Source organism: Hyperolius riggenbachi, chromosome 7, assembly GCF_040937935.1.
Source record: "Hyperolius riggenbachi isolate aHypRig1 chromosome 7, aHypRig1.pri, whole genome shotgun sequence".
Classification (NCBI taxonomy): Eukaryota; Metazoa; Chordata; class Amphibia; order Anura; family Hyperoliidae; genus Hyperolius; species Hyperolius riggenbachi.
In genome coordinates this window covers 122,514,380-122,529,342 of record NC_090652.1, presented here as the reverse complement: position 1 = coordinate 122,529,342, position 14,963 = coordinate 122,514,380, and positions in this window count along the sequence as shown.

Here is a 14,963-nt window from a genome sequence, read left to right as displayed (position 1 = left end):
GTGAGGTGAGTTCACTGAACACAAAAGGTAGTTAGATGCAGTCAGCTGAGTTCACTCAACACAAAGGTAGTTATATGCAGTGAGGTGAGTTCACGCAACAGAAAAGGTAGATATGCAGTGAGGTGAGTTCACTCAAACCAAAGGTAGTTATATATGCAGTGAGGTGAGTTCACTGAACACAAAAGGTAGTTAGATGCAGTCAGCTGAGTTCACTCAACACAAAGGTAGTTATATGCAGTGAGGTGAGTTCACTCAACAGAAAAGGTAGATATGCAGTGAGGTGAGTTTACTCAGCTTAAAAGGTAGTTATATGCAGTGAGGCAAGTTCACTCAACACAAAAGGTAGTTATGTGCAGCAAGGTGGGTTCACTCAACACAAACGCAGGTGTATGCAGTGATGAGGTGGTTAAACTAAACACAACAGGTACTAGTAGTAGGTAAATGCAGTACTGGGTGGGTAGTACAATGTGCAGCACCCTGTCACACACACAGGTAGTCACTGAATGTGCTGCTGAATGCTGGTGGGCTGCTGGCAGTGGGACACACACATTATGAATTAGCAATGCTGTCTAAGCAACACAAGTGTCTCACACACACAGGTAGTCACTGAATGTGCTGCTGCTGGCAGTGGGACACACAGTATGAATTAGCAGTGCTGTCTAAACAATACAAGTGTCAGTTTCAAACACAGAAAAAAAATTGATCACACGAGCAGGATGAGCTCTGAAAAGAGCTGTTCTGGGGCGCTATTATAGCAATAAGATTCAGCTAGGAGCAAGCTAAGAAGGCAAGAGCCTGACTAATCTGTCCCTAGGAGAACAAGTCTGCAGCAGCTGTCCCTAGTCTGTCTCTAGCAGGCACACGAGTGAGGCTAATGGCCGATGGAGCCTGCCTTATATAAGGGGAGGGGTGGGGCTCCAGGGCTTAGTATAGCTGGATTGGCTACAATGCGCCTGCTCACTGTGATGCAGAGGGTCAAAGTTGACCCTCATAGAGCATTATGGGGCGAATCGAACTTCCGGGAAAGTTCGCCTTCGCTGGTGAAGGCGAACCACCCGAGGTTCGCTTGGAACCGTTCGCGGGTGAACCGTTCGGCCTACCTCTAATAAGAACCCAATGCCTGCTCAAGCCTTGTTATTTGCCTGCAATCTGCCGTTCCCAAAGCATTTAGGTGGCTCTTATACAGTCTTCTTGCTGGCGGCTATGTGTGCAAGAGTGATAAACTGGCAATCTGTTTCCCTTCCTTTTCCACAAATTGTGAACAGGGTTGACTTAATTATGCAAACAGACAGCTGGGCATATGTTGTCTCCTCTCTGGCACGTATGATACATTTCAAATTGAATGCAAGTAATGGTCTGAATAAAGGCACTGCTCCGGCTGATTGCCTTCCAGGAGTAGGTACCTCTACAAGTTTTAGTAAGCCGCATACACGCTGCTGGTGTGGCCCGTGTGTGATGTCACTCACCGGCTAATAAAAGAGAGGCGGTAGATGGGCGGATACCACAATACAGGACAGGTAATATATAAATGCACATTACAGCACATATACATTACATACTTACATACACACACATTGCGGCTTCACCACTCATCCCGATATTGCTCGCCGTTACAGCCATGCACCCTTCTTGCAGCATGTCTGACCAATATATTCAACCAATTTTGTCCTGAAATTGATTGCATCGTCGACCGGGCATTCACTTTGCAGCAACGATTTTCATCTGTTTCCGATTTTAATAATCAAATCGGATGATCGAACGACTGCCAAGTTGCCTGATGTATGGCCACCTTTACTGTATGAAGCGATGACAGTCACATTTGTTAAGTAAGTTTTTGCATAGCCCCTCCTTCAGTTCTCTTTCTTTTCCCCAGCCCAGCTTCTCATGCTTGAATCTTGCCACCCTTGCAGACCTTAAAGGACCGCTATAGCAAAAAAAAAAAAAGTAAGCAGTTAAAATCTGACAGAAGCAACAGGTCTAAAGGTACGTACAGACATACGATAACGATCGTTTGTAGAAAACGATGAACGATTTCAAAGTAAGCATCGGGCGATGATCGTTTGCTAAAAGACTACTTAGAAGATTGTTTGAGTGCGAACAATCTTGGAACAATCGCTGCGCACGCAACAGGATATGACATCATATACATCGTGCGTGTGTTTGTGTGTCTGTGTGTGTGATGTGTAAATTCTTTTGAAACAGAAGTGTCAACAAGAACTGTTTAAGCCTGTGCAAACCTGTACGAACGATCCACAACTGATCGTTGTACAGACATTATTTTTTCAACGACCGTCGTTTGAAATGATCTGGCAGAATGGATCATTCTTTACCAACGACATTCCTCGTTGGTCGGTCGCTGGAAAGGTCGTTGGTGCAGTTTTGTTGAACGATCATCTGCCGATATTGTCGGTAACGATCATTTCCAACGACTATAGTCTAATGTCTGTACGCACCTTTAGACTAGTCCATCTCCTTATGGAGGATTCTCAGGATTTTCTTAGTTTTTTTGTTTGTTTGTTTGTTTTTTTCTAATCCTTGTTTAACCACTTGAGGACCTAGGGCTTTCTACCCCTTAAGGACCGGCCACTTTTTTTCCATTCAGACCACTGCAGCTTTCACGGTTTATTGCTCGCTCATACAACCTACCACCTAAATGAATTTTGGCTCCTTTTCTTGTCACTAATACAGCTTTCTTTTGGGGCTATTTGATTGCTCCTGCGATTTTTACTTTTTATTATATTCATCAAAAAAGACATGAATTTTGGCAAAAAAATGATTTTTTTAACTTTCTGTGCTGACATTTTTCAAATAAAGTAAAATTTCTGTATACATGCAGCGCGAAAAATGTGGACAAACATGTTTTTGATAAAAAAAACCCCATTCAGTGTATATTTATTGGTTTGGGTAAAAGTTATAGCGTTTACAAACTATGGTGCAAAAAGTGAATTTTCCCATTTTCAAGCATCTCTGACTTTTCTGACCCCCTGTCATGTTTCATGAGGGGCTAGAATTCCAGGATAGTATAAATACCCCCCAAATGACCCCATTTTGGAAAGAAGACATCCCAAAGTATTCACTGAGAGGCATAGTGAGTTCATAGAAGATATTATTTTTTGTCACAAGTAAGCGGAAAATGACACTTTGTGAGGAAAAAAAAAAAAAAAAAAAGTTTCCATTTCTTCTAACTTGCGACAAAAAAAAATGAAATCTGCCACGGACTCACCATGCCCCTCTCTGAATACCTTGAAGGGTCTACTTTCCAAAATGGGATCATTTGTGGGGTGTGTTTACTGTCCTGACATTTTGGGGGGTGCTAAATTGTAAGCACCCCTGTAAAGCCTAAAGGTGCTCATTGGACTTTGGACCCCTTAGCGCAGTTAGGCTGCAAAAAAGTGCCACACATGTGGTATTGCCATACTCAGGAGAAGTAGTATAATGTGTTTTGGGGTGTATTTTTACACATACCCATGCTGGGTGGGAGAAATATCTCTGTAAATGACAATTTGTTAATTTTTTTTACACACAATTGTCCATTTACAGAGATATTTCTCCCACTCAGCATGGGTATGTGTAAAAATACACCACAAAACACATTATACTACTTCTCCTGAGTACGGCGATACCACATGTGTGGCACTTTTTTGCACCCTAACTGCGCTAAAGGGCCCAAAGTCCAATGAGTACCTTTAAGATTTCACAGGTCATTTTGAGAAATTTCGTTTCAAGACTACTCCTCACGGTTTAGGGCCCCTAAAATGCCAGGGCAGTATAGGAACCCCACTAATGACCCCATTTTAGAAAGAAGACACCCCAAGGTATTCCGTTAGGAGTATGGTGAGTTCATAGAAGTTTTTATTTTTTTGTCACAAGTTAGCGGAAATTGATTTTAATAGTTTTTTTTCACAAAGTGTCATTTTCCGCTAACTTGTGACAAAAAATAAAATCTTCTATGAACTCACCATACTCCGTACGGAATACCTTTGGGTGTCTTCTTTCTAGAATGGGGTCATTTGTGGGGTTCCTATACTGCCCTGGCATTTTAGGAGCCCTAAACCGTGAGGAGTAGTCTTGAAACCAAATGTCGCAAAATGACCTGTGAAATCCTAAAGGTACTCATTGGACTTTGGGCCCCTTAGCGTACTTAGGGTGTAAAAAAGTGCCACACATGTGGTACCGCTGTACTCAGGAGAAGTAGTATAATGCGTTTTGGGGTGTATTTTTACACATACCCATGCTAAGTGGGAGAAATATCTCTGTAAATGACAATTGTTTGATTTTTTTACACACAATTGTCCATTTACATAGAAATTTCTCCCACCCAGCATGGGTATGTGTAAAAATACACCCCAAAACACATTATACTACTTTTCCTGAGTACGGCGGTACCACATGTGTGACACTTTTTTGCAGCCTAGGTGCGCTAAGGGGCCCAACGTCCTATTCACAGGTCATTTTGAAGCATTTGTTTTCTAGACTACTCCTCGCGGTTTAGGGCCCCTAAAATGCCAGGGCAGTATAGGAACCCCACAAGTGACCCCATTTTAGAAAGAAGACACCCCAAGGTATTCCGTTAGGTGTATGGCAAGTTCATAGAAGATTTTATTTTTTGTCACAAGTTAGTGAAAAATGACACTTTGTGAAAAAAAACCAATAAAAATTATTTTCCGCTAACTTTTGACAAAAAATAAAATCTTCTATGAACTCGTCATACACCTAACATAATACCTTGGGGTGTCTTTTTTTTTCTAAAATGGGGTCACTTGTGGGGTTCCTATACCGCCCTGGCATTTTACAGGCCCAAAACCGTGAGTAGTCTGGAAACCAAATGTCTCAAAATGACTGTTCAGGGGTATAAGCATCTGCAAATTTTGATGACAGGTGGTCTATGAGGGGGTGAATTTTGTGGAACCGGTCATAAGCAGGGTGGCCTTTTAAATGACAGGTTGTATTGGGCCTGATCTGATGGATAGGAGTGCTAGGGGGGTGACAGGAGGTGATTGATGGGTGTCTCAGGGGGTGGTTAGAGGGGAAAATAGATGCAATCAATGCACTGGGGAGGTGATCGGAAGGGGGTCTGAGGGTTTGGCCGAGTGATCAGGAGCCCACACGGGGCAAATTGGGGCCTGATCTGATGGGTAGGTGTGCTAGGGGGTGACAGGAGGTGATTGATGGGTGTCTCAAGGTGTGATTAGAGGGGAGAATAGATGCAAGCAATGCACTGGCGAGGTGATCAGGGCTGGGGTCTGAGGGCATTCTGAGGGTGTGGGCGGGTGATTGAGTGCCCGAGGGGCAGATAGGGGTCTAATCTGATAGGTAGCAGTGACAGGGGGTGATTGATGGGTAATTAGTGGGTGTTTAGGGTAGAGAATAGATGGAAACACTGCGCTTGGGTGGTGATCTGTTGTCGGATCTGCGGGCGATTTATTGGTGTGGGTGGGTGATCAGTTTGCCCACAAGGGGCAGGTTAGGGGCTGATTGATGGGTGTCAGTGACAGCGGGTGATTGATGGGTGTCAGTGACAGGGGGTGATTGATGGGTGATTGATAGGTGATTGACAGGTAATCAGTGGGTTATTACAGGGGAGAACAGATGTAAATATTGCACTGGCGAATTGATAAGGGGGGGGTCTGAGGGCAATCTGAGATTGTAGGCGGGCGATTGGGTGCCCGCAAGGGGCAGATTAGGGTCTGATCTGATGGGTAACAGTGACAGGTGGTGATAGGGGGTGATTGATGGGTGATTGATGGGTAATTAGTGGGTGTTTAGAGGAGAGAATAGATGGAAACACTGCGCTTGGGTGGTGATCTGATGTCGGATCTGCGGGCGATCTATTGGTGTGGGTGGGTGATCAGTTTGCCCGCAAGGGGCAGGTTAGGGGCTGATTGTTGGGTGGCAGTGACAGGGGGTGATTGATGGGTGATAGGTGATTGGCAGGTGATTGACAGGTGATCAGTGGGTTATTACAGGGAAGGACAGATGTAATTAATGCACTGGCGAATTGATAAGGGGGGGGGTCAGAGGGCAATCTGAGCGTGTGGGCGGGTGATTGGGTGCCCGCAAGGGGCAGATTAGGGTCTGATCTGATAGGTAACAGTGATAGGTGGTGATAGGGGGTGATTGATGGGTGATTGATGGGTAATTAGTGGGTGTTTAGAGGAGAGAATAGATGTAAACAATGGATTTGGGAGGTGATCTGATGTCGGATCTGTGGGCGATCTATTGGTATGGGTGGGTGATCAGATTGCCAGCAAGGGGCAGGTTAGGGGCTGATTGATGGGTGGCAGTGACAGGGGGTGATTGACGGGTGATTGACGGGTGATTGACGGGTGATTGACAGGTGATTGACAGGTGATCAGGGGGATAGATGCATACAGTAAACAGGGGGGGTGGTCTGGGGGGGGGGGTCTGGGGAGAATCTGAGGGGTGGGGGGTGATCAGGAGGGGGCAGGGAGCAGGGGGGGGGATAAAAAAAAAATAGCGTTGACAGATAGTGACAGGGAGTGATTGATGGGTGATTAGGGGGGTGATTGGGTGCAAACAGGGGTCTGGGGGGTGGGCAGGGGGGGGTCTGATGGGTGCTGTGGGCGATCTGGGGCAGGGGAGGGAGAAATCAGTGTGCTTGGGTGCAGACTAGGGTGGCTGCAGCCTGCCCTGGTGGTCCCTCGGACACTGGGACCACCAGGGCAGGAGGCAGCCTGTATAATACACTTTGTAAACATTACAAAGTGTATTATACACTTTGTATGCGGCGATCGCGGGGTTAACATCCCGCCGGCGCTTCCGTATAGCCGGCGGGATGTTGCGGCGAGCGAGCGGTGACAGGCGCCGGCGGAGGATCGCGTCACGGATGACGCGATCGCTCCGCCCATGCCCTTAAATGGACCGCCGCCTCTGTGGGTGAGGCCGTCCTGCAGGGCTCCACTTCCCCGCCGCCCCTGTGTAGTGGGCGGTCGGGAAGTGGTTAATTGAGTTTTCAGAAAACAGCATGCAAGAAATAATGCAACAACGAATATAGTTGAAGCAAGAGTAGAAGATTTAATATTGTATATGAATGACTTCTTAAAGCAGAAGTACTCAATTGAATATGAACTTGATTATCTGTGTACACATTAAACTGAACTCAAATGTAAAATTCTTTTTCCATTTTTTAAAAAACATTTCCTGAACGGTTGTTGCTAAAGGTGGCTACTAATGGTGCAATTTCTAGCAAGAAATTGTTCGAGCGATCAGAAATTCTGATCGAATTGATTGAAAATATTCTCAGTTGATGGACACAATCGATTATGAACGATCTTAAAAATAGTCATGCGATTGAATTTTTGACAAACCAAAATTTGTATTTTCTTGATTGGTTGCTTTAGATAAGAAGCAAAAATTGGTTTGTTGATGGTGTAGTGAGCGATGTTTCTTCCGATCAGAATTTCTGATCACTCAAATGATTTTTCACTAGAAATTGGACCATTAGTGGTCACCTTTAGTCTAATTGCAAAAATAGTAAGATACCAGCCAGCCTTCCAACTCGCTTGCAGACTATTTTGGCAGTTGGACCAAGCAACTGCCGTTCAGGAAATGCCTTTTTAATATAAAGAAAACCCTGAGAATTCCCTATGAGGAGATGGACTAGTCCAAAACCTGTTGGTTCTGTCAGATTTAACTGCTTACTTTTCCCGCCATAGTAGTCCTTTAATTCTAAGCATTGGACATTGTTTTATAAAACCCTTATAATCTTTTCATCTGTGCACAGCTTTTAGGAAGAAAGGAAATATTAATGAACAATATTTTTCAAAGACTCCTCCAGCTTCCCTTGTTTATGTACGTTTAGAAACCGTAGCTTTAATCACCGCTGTTTCTCCAGCTCCATGCGTGCTCCTCATAAAGCCCATTTACTTACATATGCTAAACAAATACATTATCAAGCACTTCAGTAAAACCTCCACCGCCATGCTTTCCAGTTTTGGTTTGAACTGACCTTTCATCTCCACCGTTCAAATTCAGCCTCTCACCGCTGTGGCCTCAGAGGCAAACAAACCTTTATAAATAATTTAGGCTTTTAACGTCAATCACCGCAAACACTGACAAACTTTAAACAAACTCACCTTTTTTTAAGGTTTTTGACCAAACTGAAAAAAATTAAAAGTTTAATTATTCCATGGAGCTACCCTCAACATGTGCACCGTGTTTATCGACTATGACCAGACTTTATTTTAGAAATGAAAAATGTTAGCTCCATGTTTAACCTGGCTGGAGTCATGGAGGGGAGGATTAAAAGGTAACAAATTGGGTCATTATTTTGATGAAACCCATTATTCTGAGATCTGTTTTGGAGAGCTACATTTTTTGGAGACACCTCGGAAAAATAATATTTAATAAAGCAACAGAGACAGTGGTACAAATTCAGTACATTTTGTTTTCCACTGGGGTCTTCTGAGAACGATCATTAGGTTACCCTGACTTTCATCCTTTTAGGTGAAAGTGGACGTCAAAAGAAAATACTTACTAAAGGTCAGTCCTATGCTCAAAAATAGACTGCTAAGTTTTAAAAGAGAGTCAGCATTCAGGTCAGTCATGTCTGGTCAGGCTGCAGTACTCAAGTGCACCTAGTAATTTAAGGCAAAATGTAGGATATTGGATAATATAAACAGCTGATTGTAGTATATAACTAAGTCATTTAGAATGATGGTAATATCTGGTCAACAAAGAAAACAGGATGTACACTGGATATGATATTGTGTGTGTGTGTGTGTGTGTGTAATCCTCACATTCATGTGTACAAGACTTCTCACGTGCCTCACCCCTCCTCTGGAATGCCCTTCCACAACACATCCGCCACTCTCCCACCTTTGAAATCTTTAAACGCTCCCTCAAAACCCACCTTTTCCGACAAGCATATTCTCTAGCCTAGGCCATGCACCCACTAAATAACCTAATTACGCACTGCCTGTACATATACTGTATACTTCCCCCACCTCTTGTTTCCACCCCATTCCTTTAGATTGTAAGCTTGCAAGGGCAGGGCTCTCACCCTTTTGTGTCATGGAATGTTATTAATTCAATTGCTTGCACACTGTTAGAAATTTATACATTTTAGTCATCCTGTTAAATCAAATTGTAATCAGCAGTGCTGTATCTTGTATCAGTGTTCATATTTTCATGTATATCATTGTCTGTATCATTATGTATCCCTTGTTTCTTTTCTTACATTGTACAGCGCCACGGAATATGTTGGTGCTTTATAAATAAATAATAATAATAATAATAATAATAATAATAATAATAAAATATATATATATATATATATATATATATATATATATATATATACACACACACACACACACAGAGGGTTGCAAAAGTATTCGGCCCCCTTGAAGTTTTCCACATTTTGTCATATTACTGCCACAAACATGAATCAAATTTATTGGAATTCCACATGAAAGACCAACACAAAGTGGTGTACACATGAGAAGTGGAACGAAAATCATACATGATTCCAAACATTTTTTACAAATAAATAACTGCAAAGTGGTGTGTGCATAATTATTCAGCCCTCTTTGATCTGAGTGCAGTCAGTTGCCTATAGACATTGCCTGATGAGTGCTAATGACTAAATAGAGTGCACCTGTGTGTAATCTAATGTCAGTACAAATACAGCTGCTCTGTGAGGGCCTCAGAGGTTGTCTAAGAGAATATTGGGAGCGACAACACCGTGAAGTCCAAAGAACACACAAGACAGGTCAGGGATAAAGCTATTGAGAAATTGAAAGCAGGCTTAGGCTACAAAAAGATTTCCAAAGCCTTGAACATCCCACGGAGCACTGTTCAAGCGATCATTCAGAAATGGAAGGAGTATGGCACAACTGTAAACCTACCAAGACAAGGCCATCCACCTAAACTCACAGGCTGAACAAGGAGAGCGCTGATCAGAAATGCAGTCAAGAGGCCCATGGTGACTCTGGACGAGCTGCAGAGATCTACAGCTCAGGTGGGAGACGCTGTCCATAGGACAACTATTAGTCATGCACTGTACAAAGTTGGCCTTTATGGAAGAGTGGCAAGAAGAAAGGCATTGTTAACAGAGAGCATAAGAAGTCCCGTTTGCAGTTTGCCACAAGCCATGTGGGGAACACAGCAACCATGTGGAAGAAGGTGCTCTGGTCAGATGAGACCAAAATGGAAATTTTTGACCAAAATGCAAATTGCTACGTGTGGCGGAAAACTAACACTGCACATCACTCTGAACACACCATCCCCACTGTCAAATATGGTGGTGGCAGCATCATGCTCGGGGGGTGCATCTCTTCAGCAGGGACAGGGAAGCTGGTCAGAGTTGATGGGAAGATGGATGGAGCCAAATACAGGGCAAACTTGGAAGAAAACCTCTTGGAGACTGCAAAAGACTTGAGACTGGGGCGGAGGTTCACCTTTCAGCAGGACAATGACCTTAAACATAAAGCCAGGGCAACAATGGCATGGTTTAAAACAAAACATATCTATATGTTAGAATGGCCCAGTCAAAGTCCAGATCTAAATCCAATCTGTGGCAAGATCTGAAAACTGCTGTTCACAAACGCTGTCCATCTAATCTGATGGACCCGGAGCTGTTTTGCAAAGAAGAATGGGCAAGGATTTCAGTCTCTAGATGTGCAAAGCTGGTAGAGACATACCCTAAAAGACTGGCAGCTGTAATTGCAGCAAAAGGTGGTTCTACAAAGTATTGACTCAGGGGGCCGAATAATTACGCACACCCCACTTTGCAGTTATTTATTGGTAAAAAATGTTTGGAATCATGTATGATTTTTGATCCACTTCTCACATGTACAACACTTTGTATTGGTCTTTCACGTGGAATTCCAATAAAATTGATGCATGTTTGTGGCAGTAATGTGACAAAATGTGGAAAACTGCAAGGGGGCCGAATACTTTTGCAACCCACTGTATATATATATATATATTAGTCAAGACTAAAAATGTTTGTTTGCAGTAGGATAAGGATAGAATACTATATATAAAAATATATGTTTACATTTACAATGTGCCTTTCCAAAACACTTCAACGCATCAAGGCATCCACAGACAGAAAGTCTTTACATGATCTCCTTTACATCTAATCTTTAAATCCCTGGAATACATGGCAGGCCACCCTAGAGCATTAGGTAGTCCTGCTCAAGGAATCAGTCACTGAGAAAACGCCCGGTAGGCCACTCTGGAGCATTAGGGAGTCCTGCTTAAGGAATTAGCCACTAAGGTCATGCATGTTAGTTTACCCTGGAGCATTAGGGAGCCCTGCTCAAGGAATCAGCCACTGAGGGCACACATGGTAGGCCACCCTGGAGCATTAGGGAGTCCTGCTCAAGGAATCAGCCACTGAGGGCATGCACGGTAGGCCACCCTGGAGCATTAGGGAGTCCTGCTCAAGGAATCAGCCACTGAGGGCATGCACAGTAAGCCATCCTGGAATAGGGAGTCCTGCTCAAGGACTCAGCCACTGAGGGCATGCACAGTAGGCCACCCTGGAGCATTAGGGAGTCCTGCTCAAGAAATCAGCCACTGAGGGCATGCCCGGTAAGCCACCCTGGAATAGGGAGTCCTGCTCAAGGACTCAGCCACTGAGGGCATGCACGGTAGGCAATCCTCTAGCATTAGGGAATCCTGCTACAAGAATCCTTACTGGATAGATGCTGGCTCCTGCCAGGATATGAACCCAGGTCTTTTGCATCAAAGATAGTGCAATTAACTGGTACTTTATGTATCAAGGAAGAGTTTTCCCTTTAAAAGCTTATACAGTATATACTCCTTTTATTTTCTAATAAACACCCCCTGCATTTCTCTTGTAACAAAGAAACCCAGATAAATTTGCCTTGAGTACTTAATTATACTGTCATGATTTCCAGCCAGGCAGTAGATTCTCTGTGTCACTATAAAAGCAATGCAGGTGTGAGCACAAAGGGAAAAGGCTGAGTAGCAGGGTAGGACAGAACAGAGGGCAAGATCAGGGCAGCAGCTGTCAGCATCAGAACAAAGTAACCTGGAAATCGGAAGGGTAACTGTATGGAAACTGGCACAGTAGTGTACAAAGCAGTGGATTCTGCTTACACAGTATCTAGAGGGTATCTGGAGGTTATGTGAACCTAACTTATTTTAAGTTTGGAGTCTATATGCTGCCAAAAGGATGTTCCAGCTGCAGCTTCAAGTTTAGCTAGCAAATGGTGTGTGCCTCTACCTAAACACACAAGTTCTCTGGAAAGGAGTAAAACACTGCTGGAAGGAACAAAACCAAGACCTGATTGGGGGCATCTGGGAAAAAAAAGACATGAGGTGTAGCCAGGGGTGCAGCTAAGGTTTTTGTGGCCCCAAGCGGATTGTAGGAAGTGGCCCTCGCGCGCTGCGGCGAAAAATGGGTGTGGCTATCCGGCATAAGTGGGCGTGGCCATGACATGTAGGTGGATCTGGAGGGCAGATTGGGGCGGGGCTGTTTGCAGGGAAAATGGATGTGGGGGTGATTGAGGCGCGCGCAGCGCACCGCGCCGAAAGATGGATTTGGCCATGACATTCTATGGGCAGAGCTTAACCGTAGCACAGCAAATATAGCCAACTATGACCATTAAATAATAAATGCAGCAACAGTTACCCCAGACACCAGAAAATAAAAACGCAATTTGTGCAACATTTCAGCAGAAAACAAACGCAATTTGTGCAACATTTCAACAGAAAACAAACAGAATTTGGGCCACATTTCAGCAGAAATCAAACGCAATTTGGGCCACATTTCAGCAGAAATCAAACACAATTTAGGCCACATTTCAGCAGAAATCAAACGCAATTTGGGCACATTTTCAACAGAAATCAAACGCAATTATGGCACATTTTCAGCAGAAATCAAACGCAATTAGGGCCACATTTCAGCAGAAATCAAACGCAATTTGGGCACATTTTCAGCAGAAATCAAACGAAATTAGGGCACATTTTCAGCAGAAATCAAACGCAATTTGGGCACATTTTCAGCAGAAATCAAACGCAATTTGGGCCACATTTCAGCAGAAATCAAACGCAATTTGGGCACATTTTCAGCAGAAATCAAACGCAATTATGGCACATTTTCAGCAGAAATCAAACACAAATAGGGCCACATTTCAGCAGAAATCAAACGCAATTTGGGCACATTTTCAGCAGAAATCAAACGCAATTATGGCACATTTTCAGCAGAAATCAAACACAATTAGGGCCACATTTCAGCAGAAATCAAACGCAATTTGGGCACATTTTCAGCAGAAATCAAACGCAATTAGGGCACATTTTCAGCAGAAATCAAACACAATTAGGGCACATTTTCAGCAGAAATCAAACGCAATTAGGGCCACATTTCAGCAGAAATCAAACGCAATTTGGGCACATTTTCAGCAGAAATCAAACGCAATTAGGGCACAGTTCAGCAGAAATCAAACGCAATTAGGGCACATTTTCAGCAGATATCAAACGCAATTAGGGCACATTTTCAGCAGAAATCAAACACAATTAGGGCACAGTTCAGCAGAAATCAAACACAATTAGGGCACAGTTCAGCAGAAATCAAACACAATTAGGGCACAGTTCAGCAGAAATCAAACGCAATTAGGGCACAGTTCAGCAGAAATCAAACGCAATTAGGGCACATTTTCAGCAGATATCAAACGCAATTAGGGCACATTTTCAGCAGAAATCAAACACAATTAGGGAACAGTTCAGCAGAAATCAAACGCAATTAGGGCACAGTTCAGCAGAAATCAAATGCAATTAGGGCACAGTTCAGCAGAAATCAAACGCAATTAGGGCACATTTTCAGCAGATATCAAACGCAATTAGGGCACATTTTCAGCAGAAATCAAACACAATTAGGGAACAGTTCAGCAGAAAACAAACGCAATTAGGGCACAGTTCAGCAGAAATCAAACACAATTAGGGCACAGTTCAGCAGAAATCAAACACAATTAGGGCACATTTTCAGCAGATATCAAACGCAATTAGGGCACATTTTCAGCAGAAATCAAACACAATTAGGGAACAGTTCAGCAGAAATCAAACGCAATTAGGGCACAGTTCAGCAGAAATCAAACACAATTAGGGCACAGTTCAGCAGAAATCAAACACAATTAGGGCACAGTTCAGCAGAAATCAAACACAATTAGGACACAGTTCAGCAGAAATCAAACACAATTAGGGAACAGTTCAGCAGAAATCAAACACAATTAGAGAACAGTTCAGCAGATATCAAACGCAATTAGGGCACATTTTCAGAGCTGCAAAAAGAAAAGAATTTATTCACCTGGCACTGGCAGAAGTCTTCTCTCCCCGTCTCCTCTCCTGGCCGGCTCCTCAGGCGCGCAGTTCCCACAGAGCTCCCTCCCTCCTCCAATCTCCCGCGCTGATTGAATCAGGGCTACAGGAAGATGGCCACCCGAAGCCCTGTACTGGAGGCATAAATAGTCTCCAGAGCAGGGCTTCGGCAGCGGCCATCTTCCCGTAGCCCTGCTGCCCTGCTCTGCTCTGCCAGCCCCGCGGGGCTGCGGGAAAACAGTGACGTCACGCCGACGTCACTGAGCCTCCGAGGCCCCTATGATCTTGAGGCCCCAAGCGGCCGCTTGGTTCGCTTTATGCCTCGCGGCGCCCCTGGGTGTAGCTAGGGCAGTCATGGCTGCAATAACAGGTCAGTAATTATGAATTACAGGTTTAGATATACCATATCATTCATTTTTGCAATATTAATATGAAACATATCATAAATTGAATTTACAAATTACCACTGATTTTTTTTTTTTTTTTTTTTACTTACAGTATGCAACCAGTTGGGGTTTTAAGAAAAATCATTTTTACTAGTATATCTAAGCAAATATACATGTACTGTATATCAAGAATATTAATGCTAAATGTACCACCACATTTCTTGTTTTATTTGACCCAGACTCATTGAAGTATAGATTTTATAAATG